Raw genomic sequence first — 20,581 nt, forward strand, 5'->3', positions numbered from 1 at the left:
AGCAACAACGATCAGCAAAACACGAATGATAAGTGCCGAGCAGAGCAGCGAGTGAAGCGGTGAGCGTCGATCGTGCAACAACGATGAGAGAAACGCGAATGATAAGTGTCGAGCAGAGCGGCGAGTGAAGCGATGAGCGCCAGTCGGGCAACAGCGATGAGCGAAACGCGGATGATAAGTGTCGAGCAGAGCGGCGAGTGAGGAGTGAGTGTCGACCGAGCAACAGCAGTGAGCGAAAACGTGAGCTGAGAGTGTCGAGCAGAGCGGCAAATGAATCAAGTGTGATGAGTGCCGGACAGAACGGCGAGTGAGTCAGTGTCGACCGAGAGGTCGTTGGGCGTGAGAGCATGCTCATTTATAACTCGCACTGAGGCGAGAGTCTGGAGGCGTGAGAGCATGCTCACTTATAACTCGCACTGGGGCTAGAGTATGGGACCCGACCTGCCGGTTGTTGGGCGTGAGAGCATGCTCACTTATAACTCGCACTGAGGCGAGAGTCTGGAAGCGTGAGAGCATGCTCACTTATAACTCGCACTGAGACGAGAGTCTAGAAGCATGAGAGCAGTGCTCACTTATAACTCGCACTGGGGCGAGAGTCTGGAGGCGTGAGAGCAGTGCTAACTTATAACTCGCACTGGGGCGAGAGTCTGGGACCCGACCGGGAAGGTCGTTGGGCATAAGAGCATGCTCACTTATAACTCGCACTGGGGCAAGAGTTTGGAATCCCGACCGGGAGGTGATCCGAAGGCCTGACCAGTATTTGATTTGGAGACCTGACCAAGAATTGATCTGGATGTCTGACCAGGACTTGATCTAGAGACCTGATCAGGAATTGTTTGGAAGTCTGACCAGGAATTGATCTGGAGACCTGACCAGAAGACAATCTAAAGGCCTGACAAAGGAGCAATCTGGAAGTCTGACTAGAAAACAATCTAAAGGCCTGACAAAGAAGCAATCTGGAAGTCTGACCAAGCATTGATCTGGAGGTCTGACCAGGAATTGATCTGGAGGTCTGACCATGAATTGATCTGGAGGTCTGACCAGGAATTGATCTGAAGGTCTGACCAGGAATTGATCTAGAAGCTCGACCGAGAATTGGTCTAGAAGTCCGACCGAGAGATCGTTAGCGATACTCCGATCCGAGACCAGTGGTGACACTCTAGTCTGAGACCAATGGCGATAGCTCGACCCCAAACGGGGGAGGATAAGCCTTGAAGTCCATAAAAACGGAGCTCGTAGCAATATGAGGGAATAAAGCCTTTATCATACCTGATAACGAAGTGGTGTCAACCGACTGAGGATCTGTCTCGGTCCCTCAACTCCCAAATACCCGTGGAGCGAGGGGAGAAGATAAAGAACGTGAAGCCGATATAAGGGAGTAGAGCCCATAGCCATAGAAGGAAGCAGAGCACCGTGGGTGAAGGGAGCAACCCCTGTAGATGTAAGAGGCTGCACAACAAATGAAGGATGCAAAGCATATAATAATAATAGAGTGAAGCGCCTATAGAAGCAAGAGAATGTTGAGCTCCATGGTAAAGGGTACAGAGCCTGTAGCAATAAGAGAATGCAGAGTCTCATAGTGAAGGGTGCAAAGCCTGTAGCAGTAAGAGGATGCAGAGCCTCATGGTGAAGGGTGCAGAGCTTATAACACACCTGATCGGGGAGTTGGAACCCTGGTCTCTGATCGGAGAATAAGGCCCCTAGCCTGTAATAAAAGAGTGAGGCCCCTAGATCCTGATCGGGAAGTGGTACTGCGAGACAATGATCGGGGAGCTGTGTCCCTAGTGTATGAGCGGGGAGTTGTGTCCCTAGTGTATAAGCGGGGAGCTGTGTCCCAAGTGTATGTGCGGGGAGCTGGGCCCCTAGTGTCCGATCAAAAATCGAAGGACTAGTCTTTCATCAAGGAACTAGGATTTTACTCTCTAATCAGGGAGCTATATCAGTTCCTATAATCGTAAAAAGGGAGCATAGCTTGTAGCGTACCTGATCGGGAAGTCATGCCAACCGGCTAAGGGTTTGTCTCGGTCCCTTAACTCCCGAATACCCAGGAAGTCAGGGAAAAAACATAACGGAAAAACTAACTTGTCAGTCAGCTGAAGCTCCACTCGATCCCTCGATCCCTCGATCCCTCGATCCCTCGACTCCTGAATACCGGTGGAGTGAGGATAGAAGATAATATGTGCGTCGAGATCCCCCGAGATTGAGATAATAGCAGAGAACCTCCCGACGTCGCCCATCTTCACGTTCCAGAACAGGTGAAGGATGTCCCACAGACGGCGCCAAATTGATCCTGTTCGGAATCTGAGTCAGACGGACCGCCAGGCGAGGTGGGCGGAATGTTAACCGAGTCGTGACTTCCCGGAGGGGGGTGTGCTGAGATGGCTTCCGTGTTGACCAAGTCTTCAGAAGTCCCCTGATCAACGCTACCTGCAGCCAGCGACCGGGTCACCCCGGTCCCTGGTACCTCGAGGCTCGAGGCGGATCCAACGAATATATAAGTAATCGACTAATAATAAAATAATGAAACGAATATGGGATAATGAATACGGGTACGTACCCTGGCCCAGGGGGCGCCCTCGGATGGGACGCGGTGCGAGTTGTCAGGACCCGGAAGAGTAAACGACGCCCGATCAAGATGGAGAGCTGGATCTGACGACGAGAAACTGAATGAGGTACGGACCCGGAAGACGAGCTGCAGGTCGGGATATAATACCGACACGCAGACCGGGATAAGGTACCGACACGCAGACCGGGATACGACATCGGCATGCAGGCCAGGAGGTACTAACGGAACGCAGGCCAGGACACGAAATCGGCACGCAGGCCGGGACACGAAATCGGCACACAGGCCGGGACACGAGATCGGCACACAGGCCGGGACACGAGATCGGCGCGCAGGCCGGGATAACAACAAAAGCATAATACGATCAAATCAGCGACGTCGAACAATAACAACGGCACGAAGGTCGGGAATGCCATAATGGCCCACAGGTCGGAAGCATACGACGATGAGAAATCCAATCCTGAACAGCGTCGGACTCTCAAAGATGGCAACAACCAGCCATCATGTGGAGGGGGCAGCGGCTGCGGCACGAAGGCGTCGACAGTGTCAGCGCGACGAAGGACATCTGTTTGAGTGTGCCTAGCGTCGGTAGCGGCACGAATCCAGCAGCGTTGGCCGGGGAGAGGAGAGAAGGTTGCTGGTGCGCCGAGAGGGAGGAAGGGGGACTGCTCGGGGGCGGCTCCGGCGAGAGGAGAGGAGAGAGAGGGGGATAATGACGCTGAGCAACTCTGGCGAAAGGAGAAGAGAGAGAGAGAGGATGGTGTTGAGGTGGCTCCGGCGAGGGGCGCTTGTAGGCGGCGAGGTCGGTACAGTGGTGGCGGCGTCTTACCGCGGGCGATGGTGGCGTGGAGAGGAGAAGGGGAGGAGCGGCGTCGACGTGTTGGTTCGGTGGCGGCGTCGCGAGGAGGACTTATGACCGGCGGCAATGTTTGTCGCGGGAGAGAGGAGGAGGAGGCGGCGAGGCCGGTGACTGGTGGCGATGGTGAGAGGAGAAGAGTGGAAAAGAGACAAAGGGCGACCTCGGCTCCGGCGAGGAGAAGGACAGGGAGGAAGAAGCTACTGTGGCGGCGGCGAGAAAACCCCCCCCACGCATGAACCCAAAACCCCCCATTGCATGCTACAGTGCACCTTTTTCTCCTCAATGCCCTAAATAGTCATTTGACCAAATTACCCTCTCCTTTTCCCCTAATTCCTCCTATGCCCTCAACGTATATCCACATCATTTATAATTTATTATGGATTGAGAGTTAGGGATTGTGTTTCGTATTTTGAAAATATTATATATTTTAATTTCTTAAGTATGAAATAAAAATATATAAAGGTTTGGAGAGAAGCTTTGTGTATAAGAAATCATTAATATATATATATATATATATATATATATATATATATATATATAAACAACTATTTTTAAAAAACCATTATTCGTATGCTCTAAAAAAAAACTTAGACAATGTTTTTTTAAAAACTATTATTGTAGATTTCTTATATGCAATACTTTTTAAAATGTATTATATTTACTAAAAAAATAATAATAATAGACAACAGTTATTTGAAAAAAAAAATATTGTTTATGATTAAAAAATTATAAATAATGATTTTTATTAAAAACGTTGTAAAAAAAGATAATATTTTTTTAATCTTTTAAGTATTATGAATGAGTTTTTTTTTCTTATAGCGGATAGTTCTTCTTTTGAAAGTATACATTTATATATGTATGTCATACTCATATGTATGTATAAATCTTAATTTCTTGTAATTAAGAATAATGATATTAATTGACATTCTAAATATGATGATAAATTGTAGAATGCTTAAATAGAAATACATGATCCCTTATTTTAGGAAAAACCAATTTATACATCTCACGAAGACTATAGGATAACTTGTGGGTATATTGAGATACATTAGATACAAGTGATATGTTAAGATAAAGAATTAAGTTCAAGATGCAATTTGATATAACAAAATGAACTTTAGTTTTATCTAATCCAAATGGATTTTGTATGACCAATCATAAGGAAAACTAATGTGTAAGTGATATGCATTTAGCTCATAGATCATGGGACAAATAAGGAAAATTTCTCAAAAATATATTCCTAAAAGATTTTTAATCAACCCAGTTGGAAGGAACTTATATTGGGTTCCAAAATCATTCTTGGATTAAAACTTTAAAGTTGGGGCTTTCAGAGAGTAGATTAAATGTTTGATTTTTCTTAAGAGACTTTGTCTAGAAAGTAGTTGTTGCTCCAATAACCAAGAAGGCCTAGTGCCTCACCACAACCTAGAAGTTAATTAATGAAATAAAATATTTAATTGACTAACTAATAAAGTATTTAATTGTAATTAATGCTTTAAATAGTTTCTTAAATATTGTTACTAAGAAATTTATTTTTACAAAACTTAAAGTTTCTAAAATTACTGCGAATTTTTTTAAGTGATATCAAAGTTATTTTAAAGTTTTCAAAAACTTGATAAGTTTTTCAAAATGTTGGAAAATCAGAGTTTTTTTTTTAAACTAAAAACTTTCTTAAAGTTACCCTTAGATTTTTTTTGTACCCTATTTTTTATGTGATCAAAGGGGGAAAAGGGAAGATTAAGTGCAAGGGGGAGGTAGTTTAAACTTTTTAAAACTTTTTTAATTTTTACGTTTTATTATAAAATTTATTGCTTTTACTTATGTTGATTTACCTTAACTCAACTTGGGTTGCTCACATCAAAAAGAGGAAGATTGTTGGTACCCCAAGGTAGTTTTTATGTGATCAAACAAGTTAAGTAAGGTCATGTTGTGTTTGACCCTGTGTTTAAGTGTGCAGGAACTTAGGAGCACCGAAAGTCGAGTGAAAGACGCAGCTAGTGAGAAGGATGGCATGGGAGAGAGCTGACGGGCTCGGTGCATTTGAGGGACGAGGTGCTATGAAAGAGTACACCAGTAGACGAGAAGAGAGCATGTGGTGTTTCCAAGGGACGAGAAGCCGGAGCGAAAGATTGCTCGAGGAGCAAAAGACGCAGCTATCCGAGGGACGAAAAGCTGTGGAAGAGTACGCTGGCGAATGAGAAGGAAGCAAGCAGTGATTCCGAGGGACGAGAAGTCGGAGCGGAAGTTTGCTCGAGAAGGCCGGAAGTTAGGTTTGAGTGAGCCCTATTCTGGATGACCGAAATCACCCAAGCGAGCGGAGCCGGAGCGGAAGACTTGGACTGATGCGAGCGAAACTAGAGCAGGAGATCGGGACCAAAGCTGATTTTTTGCCCTGGGGCGCCTGAACTAGACCGGGGTGCCTAGACCAGTCTGGGGCGCCCGAACTCCGGGCGCTCGAAACCCAATTCTTAGCCAATTCGACGTGGTGTTTGAACGTTGCATTAGGGATAAAATTTTATCCCATTCCAGGAGCCTCGAGGAGGGTTATATAAGCAGCCCTGCTCCCAGAAGCTAACAACAACAAGAAAACCAGAGTAACAACACTTGTGCTTGAGTTTGTCTGAGTTTAGCTATTTGATTCTGTGCGTTCATTGCTGTAAGAGGCTTCTCTGGCCAGAGGAGATTTTTAGTGTGCTTTTTCATCTGCCTTAGATTAACAACCTCCCCGGTTGTAACCAAGTAAATCTGTTGAGCCTCGTCTTTTTAATTTATTATTATTTCTATGTTTATGCATGTGTTTAAGTTATAAGTTCGAGAAAGGTTTTTTTCGTTTGTTTTTATGCAGGGGTTATTCACCCCCCCCTCAAGCCAGCCGCCAAGGGTTTTAACACCTTGATCCTTGAGTGAAGGTGTGTTATTCGCCTTCTTCTAGCCGAAGGTTATTGATTTGTTTTCGAAGCAAGTCTCGTTTCGCAAGTTTGGCTTCAGATGTACCTTCACGTAGCTCTAGAAACTTCTCCCAAAGATCCTTTGCTGATTCGTAGATACTGATTCTGTTGATTTCTTGCAAAGGTAGCACCCTCAGTAGATGAAATTCGGCTCATCCATTTGCTACGAAATCTGCTTGCTCCTTCTTGATCCATTGATATTCTTTTTTATCTTTTGGAGCTACAAAATCATATTTTAATATTAGAAATAAATCAAAATTCGTTTTGAAGAATACCTCTATCTTTCTTTTCCAAATCGCGAACTCCCCCTTGAATTTCGGTGGATAGATACTTGGTCCGGTCATCTCTTGTGCTTCGGTTGACGGTTAGTCCTTTTTAAGCATCCTGGCACTGATATAACTTGTTGGTCTCTTGCGATCGGCTAGAGGGGGTGAATAGCTTGAAATCAAAAACAAATACCTTTCTCGAACTTTACAGTTTAATTAACATAAACACTTGTACAAAAATAGTAAACAAATTAAAAGAAGAGAGACACCAAGATTTTACTTGGTTTGCAATCAGAAAATTGCTAATCCAAGACGTTGAAAAAGCCCACTAAAGTCTTCTTCAGGCGGAGAACCTCTTATAGTAGTTAACGCACTCAATTACAAGCTAAACTAAAAATAGAATATTTACAAGTGTTGTATTTAGTTTATGGGATCATGGCTATATTTATAGTCCTGATCAGAGAGCCTAGAAGGGTTCCAGGCCCTTGGATGTAGATAAAATTTTACCCAGGTTGCAACTGATCGTGACACGTTGAGTTTCGATAAACTTTCTAGTCCGGGCGCCCAGAAGGGTTCTGGGCAGTCGGACGATGTCGATATGGTCCCCGCTGGGCGGGGCACCCCAGGGGTGTTGAGGTGATCCGAGCGGCCTAACCAAAGTCAACTTCCCTGTTGACTTTTCAATCCGGGCTCTCGCTCCGGCTCCTCTCGCTTGGGTGATTTCATCCATCCAGAATAGGGCTCACCTGAACCCATTTTTGGCCTTCTCGAGTAACCTTCCGCTCCAACCTCTCATCCCTCGGAACCATCGCGTGCTTCCTTCTCGTTCGCCAGCGTAATCTTCTGCAGCACCTCGTCCCTCGGACACACCGAGCCTGTCGACTCTCTCCCGTGTCATCCTTCTCATTAGCTGCGCCTTTCGCTAGACTTCCTATGCATCTAAGTTCCTGCACACTTAGACACAAAGAATCAAAATATAATAAGACCTAATTTAACTTGGTTGATTATATCAAAACTACCACGGGGTACTTACTGCTGAATAAGTGAATGGAGAAGAAATGGAAGAGGAAAGAGGCTCCATTGTGAATGAGACTTTAGTCCCACATTGGAAGTTTCAAGGTATTTTTGTTGGTTTATATTAATTCACATACATTGAGGATGTGAACAAATGCATGTGGAGAGGCTCTCTCTCACGCATGGGTGCGCGGGGGGGTGCAAATCCAGGACCCGGATTGCACTGAACCAAGTTGACTTGTATACGAGAGCGACCTGTGCACACGAATGCTGGATCGGTTATGGCAAAATTTGCCCAAGTGGAACAACCAACATTTTGCCACGTTGATCTTTTGCTGCTATGAAGCGGATGCATTAAATTCGAGATTAATGCAGAATAAAACCGACCGAATAATAATGAGTGAAATGGTGGTTGTTTCATTGCTCGACTAATAATGACCATTAAGATCATTAGCTCTGGCCATTGATCCGAGCTCCTATATAAGGAGGCTCCGATCATAGGCAGAAGAAACAGCAAGAAAAGCAAAGGCTCTCCTCTTTCCTCCTCCTCTGTCGTGCAACTTCTGCTCGGCGGAGTGCCCATGGTAGCAATCGGGTGCCACTCAGTTCGTCGTGACCACCAGTGCTTGGTGGAGTCCACGGTCAACCGTTGTATCATATGAACAGACGCCCCTTGTAAGCCTCGAAGTACAGCCGGAGGTGGGCGAATCTGTTTCAAGGAAACTGCGACTCGTGAACCTCGGTCATCTCGCCCAGTTTGTCTCTTCATTCGATCGTCAAACTTCTCTGCCCGCTCGGGATCTTTGCTCGGCCTGTCTGCTCGACCTGGCCGACCTGTCTGCTCGACCCGGCCGACCTCTCTGACAGTCTGACCTGTCTTCTCGACCCAGCCGACCTCTCTGATAGTCTGACCTATCTGTTCGACCCGGCCAACCTCTCTAACAGCCCGACTTGTCTGCTTCAACCAGCCTGTCTCCTGCTCGGCCTGTCTGCCTCGTTCGACAGGCCACTCCTGCTCGGCATGCCTGCCTCGTCCGACCGGCCTCTCCTGCTCGGCCTGCCTGCCTCGTCCGACCGACCACTCTTACTCGGCATGTCTGCCTCGTCCGACCGGCCTCTCCTGCTCGGCCTGTCTGCCTCGTCTGACCGACCTCACTGTTCGGATGCTCTTCTCACTCAGTCACTCTGATGTTGGAACTTGGATAAAAACCAGCCCCTGCTGGCAGCCTGAGATCATCTGCTCAGGTCAACTCAACTATAAGTTGAATTTAAATTCTGTGTAATTTTAAATTCAGCTAAGTCCCTAAAATCTCCAGCAACAGATTGTTTGTGTCTAACAATCTTAAAACAGACTCGACTCTGTTGAGATGACCACAGAACGAAATGTTGAGGTGCAACAGACTCACCACGTGCAGGTCCCCTCCGCCCCGATTGGAACTATGCCAATCAACCATAGAGAAAAGCCAGAGAAGTTCATTGGACTAAACTTCAAGAGGTGGCAGCAGAAGATGCTCTTCTACTTGACCACGCTCAATCTGTCTCGGTTCTTGATCGAGGACCCTCCCAAGCGAGCTGAGGATGCTGATGTGCAGACCATCAGTACAATGGAGACATGGACTCATTTTGAGTTCCTTTGCCAAAACTACATCCTCAACTGCCTTGCCGGCTCGCTGTACGCTATGTATAATATGAATAGAACGACTAAGGAGCTATGGGAGTCCCTGGATAAGAAATACAAGACGGAGGATGCAGGGCCAAAGAAGTTCATTGTGGGCCGATTCCTAGACTACAAGATGGTTGACTCCAAGACGGTGATTAGCCAAGTCCAGGAGCTTCAGGTGATCTTGCACGAGATCCACTCAGAAGGGATGGTTCTGAGTGAAACCTTCTAGGTGGCTTCTATCATTGAGAAGCTGCCTCCCGGTTGGAAGGACTTCAAGAACTACCTGAAGCACAAGCGGAAGGAGATGAATGTGGAGGAACTCATTGTCACGCCCCCAGAGGAGTCCTTACGGAGTCCTTACCGAAAAATTTCGGCAGTATCTCCCCTGTACGGGTGATAATCTGAGGCATATATACATACAAAATACATCAGCCACATACGGCTAGAATATATATACACAACCACGCAGTTATATAATCAGTCCACTCGGCTGGAACAGAAATAAACACAACCACGCAGTTATATGATATATATTAATCAGCCCACACGGCTGTACTAAAATCAACGCAGCGGAAATCACAAACAATGATCATAAAACACAAATCAACTGACTGCGAGCCGGCTCGGTTAACACAATAATATCAAACCAAATACAAGAGAACACAAATACATAAACAAGTATAAAACCCAAAATACAAATAGCGTAAGAAATACCAAAATCGTAAGGTCGTCCTCGAATGTGACGTGGAACTGGCGGACAGGATCTCCTGGCGACTCCATAAATCCTTTACCTGCTATCTGGTGAAATTACCAAAATACGGGGTGGTGAGTATAAAGACTCAGCGGGTAATAGACTGATAGTACATGAGTATAGTAAAGAACTAGAGATGCAAAGGTATACAGTTTTGTATGGAAATAGCAGATACTACAGTGATATCATAATAAGTGTCCATACCTGAAACCATATCCTAGGCTAGTAGTAAAAGGTAAAGTGTAGCAAAGTCCTGCTATAGTACTGCTCATAACTACATGGTATCGTGTGAGGTATATACATGTCAACAATAAGCAAGTCAGGGTCTAAATACATATCACAGGCATAAATCTCAACCTATGTAAGCATAACAGCATAAATAAACAACAACCGCATAAGCTAGTAACAGCAGCATAGATAAGCAACAACAGCATAAGTAAACAACCAGCAGATATAATAACAACAGCGTATGTACGGATGGTCACCCCGCCCACCTCTCTGCACCACGACCTCTGTATGGTCAAGAGGCCGGATCGATGACAACTGTACGACACTCTAGCCGCCACTACTCTCGAGTGACCGAGTGAACAGTTGCATAGTAGCTGAATAGCTACGTCTGCGACGGGGGTCCCTGCTGCCCGCAACTCCAGCCGCCACTACCCATGAGTGGCCGAGTGTGGCACAACAGGACAAGCGGCACGCTCCAGCCGCCACTACCCATGAGTGGCCGAGCGTGCGGCCCTGGCCAATGACCCTCTCAACCACTAGGGAGACATGATCGCCGGCATGCATGCAATGACATGATGCGAATAAGACAGCAGTCATTGTATATATATAAATAGAAAACAGGTATGCTACATGAAGCCAGCATGCTCAATAAGAAACATGAATAGATAGCAGTCAAAGCAAGTAAACATGGTATCTGGTATCTATCTATCCAGAATCTAATATCTAGTATCTAGTGTCCGGTATCTATATATCCAGTGTCTAGTACCTGATGTCTGGTATCTACTAAATATCATCGATAGCAACGAGAGACTGTATAGATACAGAAATGAGTAGCTCAAAGATTGAGTGGAAGTATCAAACGCAGGAAAAATAAGAGTGGAGTCAAGATAGATACAGCAACTATCTGAATATAAAGCTCATGCACTAGGATCAAAATACTAAAGAGATAAAGCAAGAAATACCCGCAAAAACATAACTAACACTTCAACAAATAACTTCCACTAAACAACAAATCCATAATTCCAATATTTTATCCCTTAACCAAAACAACCAATTATCATCAAACCCTAATTAACCAAAACATACCAATAACGATCATGCATCTATCAATATAAATCATTCACCAAATAACTATTATAAATCAACTCCAACACATACTCAAATTCAAGGTGGCAGTTGGTGAAGCATAGTGAACAATCCCCGTTCTATAGCCCACCTACACTCTTACTACCCCTGTGTACCACTGATCGAATCAAGAAGGAAAAACAGGCATCAATAAGAACTTCTGTTAACAACAAGAATTCCAGTAACAAATACTCTCCTTACCTCTTCCTCTTCATCCGCCTCAAAATGAACAACCAGTGACGGCTAAGATCTGAAGCTGGTGGCCGAGATTCCACTCCGACGAAGAAGCCCATGCAACATAGGAAGAGAGCTAGGGCTCGACCACTCCAGTGGCAGCATCCCCCACTCTGCCTAGTCCTCAAGCTAAGGGAAGAATTGCTACTTCTTCTTTTTGCTTCAATCCTCTCATCCTATGACAGCGTCACCCGGCGATGTCGCTAGGGCTCGACCGGGTAGTTGATAGGAGGAAAGGATGGTTCTCATGATGGCCGACGCTATCGGTGGTGGAGCTCGCGGTAGCCGTCATCAGCCGGAGACGCACGGCGCGACATCGGCAGGAGATGAGCGGCATCGAGTGAAGACTCACCGCGGAGCATCAGGCGACGACGGCATCGGGCAGATGCTAGGGCACAATGACGAAAAGGAAATGGGCAGAGAAGAAGCGAGGCTCAGAATCGGGCAAGGATTGGAATCGGGCGTCGTCGGCGGTCTTTCGTGGATGGCCGTCGTCGATGTTCGGTGGCATTAGGCGACAGAATCGGAGAGGGCAGAGGTGACGCGAAGAGGAGGAAGGCGGCGGTGGTGTGTGCGGCGCGATGCAAGGAGAGGGAGGAAGGGTTCAGGCGGATGAAGGCTAGGGCACAATAACCATAAGTTTTATATACTTAGGTTTACTTAATTAAATCCTAAGTACATTTCTCAATCAACTCCCATATTTGGGTATTCCAACGAGGCTTTCTCTAAACCCAATACTTGATCCCCTTAAAATATGTCAAACGAGCTCCGATTAAATCCCAGAAAAATCCTAAAAATTCCTGAAAAATCCAATAAGATTATTTTTCCAATAACCTTATTATTTAATTATTATCTGGGCACCGTATTTTATATTCTCCCCCACTAATAAAAATTTGGTCCCCAAATTTACTGCTCAACTCAGGGATCCACATCTAAGTGTAACAATCAAATAACATACTCATATATCACTCCATCCGAGTATCAAGAACAAATCTCCATTCGTAAGAGATGACTCTGTGGGTTATGAGCTCACTCTGCTTCCGCTACGCCCACACTTCTATCTAGTCAACTGTGGGTAAACCAACTGCCTCCATTATCCATAACCCATACTATCAGCAAACCCCTAACATCCACATTAAGTCCTCAGTCGGTTCATCTATCTAAAGATGTAAAGCGGTTCTAAAATAGAATTTTATACTCATGGTCTGCTGTAACATCTGCCACTATCATGATGTGAATCATGAATCTCCATTCAATTCAATACTCAGAGATATACCTTGAGGTCTGGTAATCTCTCTACCATATAATCCTGCTACTTGATCTAAAGAATCCATCCTACAAATCAATATCTAGAGTGCAAATTCATCAACCAATCACTGATTTCCCAATGCATCGTATCCTCTCCATGTACTGGGTAATCTCACAACAAAATCCATCATAACATGAGCTCAACTTCATTCCAGTATCCGAATCTACTGAAATAATCTTACTAACCCCCGATGTTCAGCCTCCACTTGCTGACATACTAGACATCAAGCTACAAAATCTGCGATGTCCTTTTCATGTCATTCAACCAATAGAAACGCTCTAAGTCCCTATACATAGGGTGTCACCCGGATGTATCACAAATCCATATCGAGGTGTTTTCCTACAAAAACTCCTCCCGGATAAGAAGTGACTCAGGATCACACCTATCCTCCCACAGATATAAAGTATCTCCATAATTCTCATAGTCGTACTGTAAGTGTCCGACAATTGTCGATAAAAATATCGAACACCCTGATCTAACATATAGACTTCAAGACCTTTAGTAAATGATCGTGTGTTCAAGGTCTTGTAACCCATACTACGATTGCTCCACCTGCGGTTCAGTAACCTTTAGTGACGAGCAATGGACACAAGGGTAGAGGAGTACCCTCAATGAGTAGCTAATCGACATAACTGCCAATGGTCACTCTGCTACTCGAATATTATCATCTGACATTTCCGTTCAGTGATGGTAGAACCTCGTAGGTGTTAGGCAACTAACACCACATACTTTGCATCCCTACAGATCATATATCAATATGTATCATCGAGGATATCTACCTATGTCCAATCGGTCCATGAGTCAGGATCTCCCATGGGACAACAATAGACAAATCAGCTAACCATCGCCTTATAAATCATCATGCCTCCCAAGGAGGTAGAGAAGTACTCTCTCACACACCTCAACATATTCACCGAGATATGTTGTTCTCAATAAATATTTTCTTCATCTTCCTTTATATGATGCCTAGTCACATAAAGGATATGTAGCTAACATCATCCTTTCTTCATCAGTACAAGTCATATATCTGAATGTACTCATCATCTCATACACCTATATAACAAAGGTATCACGTAAGTGTTAGGCAGCTAGCTCTATACTTTTCCACGTCAGTGGGGGTCATCTATCCAAATGTACCCTCAAGGTCATCCTACCAGGTACATACAGTCTATGGTTAAAGTCTTTATAGAATAGGGTACATCGATCCTCTACAGACTAGTCAAGCCAGCAATAGTATGCAGCTAACTCAATCGATTCTCCGTCTGTACAAATCCTGAACTCAAACGTAACTTTTTGGTTATCTAACCAGCATACATAACCCGAGGATTAGAATCTCTATAAAATAGAGTGAGTCGGTCTTCTACAACCAAACTAATAAAAGTAACTCAGTACTCTACTATCTACACCGACAAGAACGGATCAAACTTCTACTGATCAAGTCAACCAAGGTAGATCGATCCTCTACTAACCATAACAAGAGTAGGCTGGTCCTCTACAAACCGAACCAACTAGGATAAATCAATCCTCTACTACCCAAGTCAATAAGAGTAAATCGGTTCTCTACGAACCAAGGCAATACGAGTAAATTGGTTCTTCACGAACCGAAGCAATATGATATTTAGCAGATACTAACCGCTACTAAACTAGTGATAACAGAAATTAATAACACTAGTGGTATGGTAAAAGAAGTCCTATGAGACTGTATTCCTTGATCTCTAGTAGGGTCAACCGTGATCAGTGATTGACCCAACACATTTGATGTATGCCACAAACAACTGGACAGGTACTAACAAAAGCATGCTAATACATAACATATCGAACATAACAACTATGCATGCACTAACAAAAATGTAAGATAACATTATGCAAACATACCTCCTATAGCTTGGAGAATCCTGTCGCTGCCTGGTCCCAAAACCCGAAAAGTCACATCGAGAAACCAAATCACTTAAAACCAAACGGAAATAGGCCTCGTAAAACCTGAGGCTCTGATACCAATAAATTGACACGCCCCCAGAGGAGTCCTTACGGAGTCCTTACCGAAAAATTTCGGCAGCATCTCCCCTGTACGGGTGATAATCTGAGGCATACATACATACAAAATACATCAGCCACATACGGCTGGAATATATATACACAACCACGCAGTTATATAATCAGCCCACTCGGCTGGAACAGAAATAAACACAACCACGCAGTTATATGATATATATTAATCAGCCCACACGATCACAAAACACAAATCAACTGACTGCGAGCCGGCTCAGCTTGACACAATAATATCAAACCAAATACAAGAGAACACAAATACATAAACAAGTATAAAACCCAAAATACAAATAGCGTAAGAAATACCAAAATCGTAAGGTCGTCCTCAAATGTGACGTGGAACTGGCGGATAGGATCTCCTGGCGACTCCATAAATCCTTTACCTGCTACCTGGTGAAATTACCAAAATACGGGGTGGTGAGTATAAAGACTCAGCGGGTAATAGACTGATAGTGCATGAGTATAGTAAAGAACTAGAGATGCAAAGGTATACAGTCTTGTATGGAAATAGCAGATACTACAGTGATATCATAATAAGTGTCCATACCTGAAAACATATCCTAGGTTAGTAGTAAAAGATAAAGTGTAGCAAATTCCTACTACAATACTGCTCATAACTACATGGTATTGTGTGAGGTATATACATGTCAACAATAAGCAAGTCAGGGTCTAAATACATATCACAGGTATAAATCTCAACCTATGTAAGCATAACAGCATAAATAAACAACAACCGCATAAGCTAGTAACAGCAGCATAGATAAGCAACAACAGCATAAGTAAACAACCAGCAGATATAATAACAACAACGTATGTACGGATGGTCACCCTGCCCACCTCTCTGCACCACGACCCCTGTATGGTCGAGAGGCCGGATCGATGACAACTGTACGACACTCCAGCCGCCACTACTCTCGAGTGACCGAGTGGACAGTTGCATAGTAGCTGAATAGCTACGTCTGCGACGGGGGTCCCTGCCGCCCGCAACTCCAGCCGCCACTACCCATGAGTGGCCGAGTGCGGCACAACAGGACAAGCGGCACGCTCCAGCCGCCACTACCCATGAGTGACCGAGCGTGCGGCCCTGGCCAATGACCCTCTCAACCACAAGGGAGACATGATCGCCGGCATGCATGCAATGACATGATGCGAATAAGACAGCAGTCATCGTATATATATAAACAGAAAACAGGTATGCTACATGAAGCCAGCATGCTCAATAAGAAACATGAATAGATAGCAGTCAAAGCAAGTAAACATGGTATCTGGTATCTATCTATCCAGAATCTAATATCTAGTATCTAGTGTCCGGTATCTATATATCCAGTGTCTAGTACCTGATGTCTGGTATCTGCTAAATATCATCGATAGCAATGAGAGACTGTATAGATACAGAAACGAGTAGCTCAAAGATTGAGTGGAAGTATCAAACGCCGGAAAAATAAGAGTGGAGTCAAGATAGATACAGCAACTATCTGAATATAAAGCTCATGCACTAGGATCAAAATACTAAAGAGATAAAGCAAGAAATACCCGCAAAAACATAACTAACACTTCAACAAATAACTTCCACTAAACAACAAATCCATAATTCCAATATTTTATCCCTTAACCAAAACAACCAATTATCATCAAACCCTAATTAACCAAAACATACCAATAACGATCATGCATCTATCAATATAAATCATTCACCAAATAACTATTATAAATCAACTCCAACACATACTCAAATTCAAGGTGGCAGTTGGTGAAGCATAGTGAACAATCCCCGTTCTATAGCCCACCTACACTCTTACTACCCCTGTGTACCACTGATCGAATCAAGAAGGAAAAACAGGCATCAATAAGAACTTCTGTTAACAACAAGAATTCTAGTAACAAATACTCTCCTTACCTCTTCCTCTTCATCCGCCTCAAAATGAACAACCAGTGACGGCTAAGATCTGAAGCTGGTGGCCGAGATTCCACTCGGACGAAGAAGCCCGTGCAACATAGGAAGAGAGCTAGGGCTCGGCCACTCCAGTGGCAGCATCCCCCACTCTGCCTAGTCCTCAAGCTAAGGGAAGAATTGCTACTTCTTCTTTTTGCTTCAATCCTCTCATCCTATGACAGCGTCACCCGGCGATGTCGCTAGGGCCCGACCGGGTAGTTGATAGGAGGAAAGGATGGTTCTCATGATGGCCGACGCTATCGGTGGTGGAGCTCGCGGCAGCCGTCATCAGCCGGAGACGCACGGCGCGGCATCGGCAGGAGATGAGCGGCATCGAGTGAAGACTCACCGCGGAGCATCAGGCGACGACGGCATCGGGCAGATGCTAGGGCACAATGACGAAAAGAAAATGGGCAGAGAAGATGCGAGGCTCAGAATCGGGCAAGGATTGGTATCGGGCGTCATCGGCGGTCTTTCGTGGATGGCCGTCGTCAATGTTCGGTGGCATTAGGCGACCGAATCGGAGAGGGCAGAGGTGACGCGAAGAGGAGGAAGGCGGCGGTGGTGTGTGCGGCGCGATGCAAGGAGAGGGAGGAAGGGTTCGGGCGGATGAAGGCTAGGGCACAGTAACCATAAGTTTTATATACTTAGGTTTACTTAATTAAATCCTATGTATATTTCTCAATCAACTCCCATATTTGGGTATTCCAACGAGCCTTTCTCTAAACACAATATTTGATCCCCTTAAAATATGTCAAACGAGCTCCGATTAAATCCCAGAAAAATCCTAAAAATTCCTGAAAAATCCAATAAGATTATTTTTCCAATAACCTTATTATTTAATTATTATCTGGGCACCGTATTTTACACTCATTGTTCGACTTCGCATCGAAGAAGACAACAAAAGTTCATAGAGGAAACTGTTCTCTCAGGCTACTGTGAAAGCCAACGTGGTCGAGCACGGTCAAAGCTCGAAACGGAGAACCCCAAGTTTTCCAAGATGGAACCCAGAGGAGGCATCAGCAAGAAGAAGTTCTCTGGGAAGTGCTTCAACTGTGACAAAGTGGGTCACAAATCTTCGGAGTGCAGAAAGCCGAAGAAGAAGCAAGAGGCCAACCTGAACGAGGGACCAGAAATGGACGACCTCTGCGCTGTGGTCTCTGAGTTGAACCTGATCGGTTCAAACCCGCGGTAATGGTGGATAAATACTAGAGCCACCAGACATGTGTGCTACAACAAGGAGCTGCTCCACAACTTTGAAGAAGACACTAGAGATAAACTGTTCATGGGGAACTCAGCAACCTTGGACATCATGGGCCAAGGAAAGGTGGTGCTGAAGATGACCTCGGGCAAGGATCTCACTCTGAACAATGTGTTGTATGTTCCAGAGATTCGAAAGAATCTAGTGTCTGGAGCACTGTTAAGTAAGCATGGCGTTCTCATTGTCTTTGAGTCAAACAGAGTTGTATTGTCCAAGAATGGAGTGTTTGTAGGAAGGGGCTATGTATCTGATGGACTGTTTAAGCTCAATGTAATACCGATTAGGCCTAAGATAAATAAACTGAAAGCTCTTCCACTTATATGTTTGAGTCTTCGTGTTTATGACATAGTAGACTAGAACATGTTAACTACGATGTATTGCGTAGATTAATTAATATGCAAAGCATACCTACATTCCACCTTGACCCAAAACACAAGTGTGAGATTTGTGTTGAAGCGAAAATGACAAGGTCGTCCTTTCAACATATTGAAAGAAGTAATGAACCACTTGACCTAATCCACACTGATGTGTGCGACCTAAAAGGTACGCCAACACATGGTGGTAATAAATACTTCATCACTTTTGTAGATGATAACACAAAATATTGTTATGTATATCTTCTCAAAAGTAAGGTTGAAGCTATAGAGAAATTTGCTTTCTATAAGAATGAGGTTGAAAACCAACTTAATAGGAAAATTAAGGTGGTTCGAAGTGACCGAGGTGGTGAATATGTGTCACCGTTTGCTGAGTTGTGTGCTGAACATGGGATCAGACACGAAACAACAACTCCTTATACTTCTCATCAAAAAGGAGTTGTTGAGCGAAAGAATCGAACACTAAAGGAGATGATGAATGCTCTTCTATTGAGCTCTGGATTACCAGAGTCCATGTGGGGGGAAGCTGTGTTAACAGCTAATTACCTTTTAAATAAGGTGCCCCCGAAGAAAATAAATAAGAGCCCTTATGAGTTGTGAAATGGAAGACAATCGTCCTACAAATATTTATGAATGTGGGGGTCTCTTGCCAAAATGTTGATGTCTGATTCGAAAAGGATTAAGATATGATCAAAGACTATTGATTGCATATTTATTGGATATGCACAAAACAACACTGCATATAGATTTTGTGTGTATAAGTCACACATACTGGAAATACACAAGAACTCGATAATCAAATCGAGAAATGTCTCGTTCTTCAAACATGTGTTTCCATATAAGACCCGAGAGGATGCTAACTCCTCAAAATGGACAAACGAAACACAAGGCGAAGAAAAAGATGATGATGACGAGGAACCCATGGAGGTTGAACCTAGACGGAGCAAAAGAACTCGGATAGAAAAATCCTATGGATCATATTTTATCACTTTCATATTGGAGACTGAGCCCCAAAGTTACTCAGAAGTTGTAGGCTCTTTTGATGGACCTCACTGGAAACAGACAATTGCATATGAGATAAAATCTATCTTGCAAAATCACACTTGGGAACTTGTGGATCTTCCTCCTGGAAGTAAACCACTAGGTTGCAAGTAGATCTTCAAGAACAAAATGAAATCAGATGACACAATCGATAAATACAAGGCCAGATTGGTAATCAAAGGATACCGACAACGAGAAGACCTTGATTACTTCGATACATACTCTCCAGTGTCGAGAATAACTTCCATTAGAGTATTGTTGGCTATTGTCGCTCTATGGAATCTCGAAATACATCAAATGGATGTAAAAACAGCATTTCTAAACGGGGATTTAGAAGAGGAAATCTACATAGACCAACCTAAGGGGTTTTCTATGCCAGGACAGAAAAACAATGTCTATAGATTGGTGAAGTCATTATATGGCTTGAAACAAGCACCAAAGCAATGGCATGAGAAATTCGATAATGCCATGAAGGAATGTGGATTCAATATCAATGAATGTGATAAATGTGTCTACATGAGAGCCACAGAGAGTGACTATGTCATCTTGTGCCTCTATGTAGATGACATACTTATCATTGAGAGTAATGATAAGATAATCAAATCAACTAAAGATATGTTGAACTCAAGATTTGATATAAAAGACATGGGACTAGTTGATGTGATTCTAGGAATTAAAATTCTTAGAACGGCAGAAGGACTTGTTCTTAGTCAGTCCCATTACGTGGACAAGATTCTTGAGAAATTCACCAAGGGTGATATTGTGTTGGCACGAACGCCGATAAACACGAGTCAACATCTATTAAAAAATCAAGGTGAAATCGTAGATAGAGTACTCTCGAGTGATTGGAAGTCTGATGTACTTGATAAGCTGTACACGACCAGACTTGGCCTACGCAGTAAGCAAACTGAGTAGATACACAAGTAATCCCAGTGTTGAGCACTGGAAAGGGATTACTTGAGG

The sequence above is a fragment of the Zingiber officinale genome, chromosome 5A (genome assembly GCF_018446385.1).
Source record: "Zingiber officinale cultivar Zhangliang chromosome 5A, Zo_v1.1, whole genome shotgun sequence".
Taxonomy (NCBI): domain Eukaryota; kingdom Viridiplantae; phylum Streptophyta; class Magnoliopsida; order Zingiberales; family Zingiberaceae; genus Zingiber; species Zingiber officinale.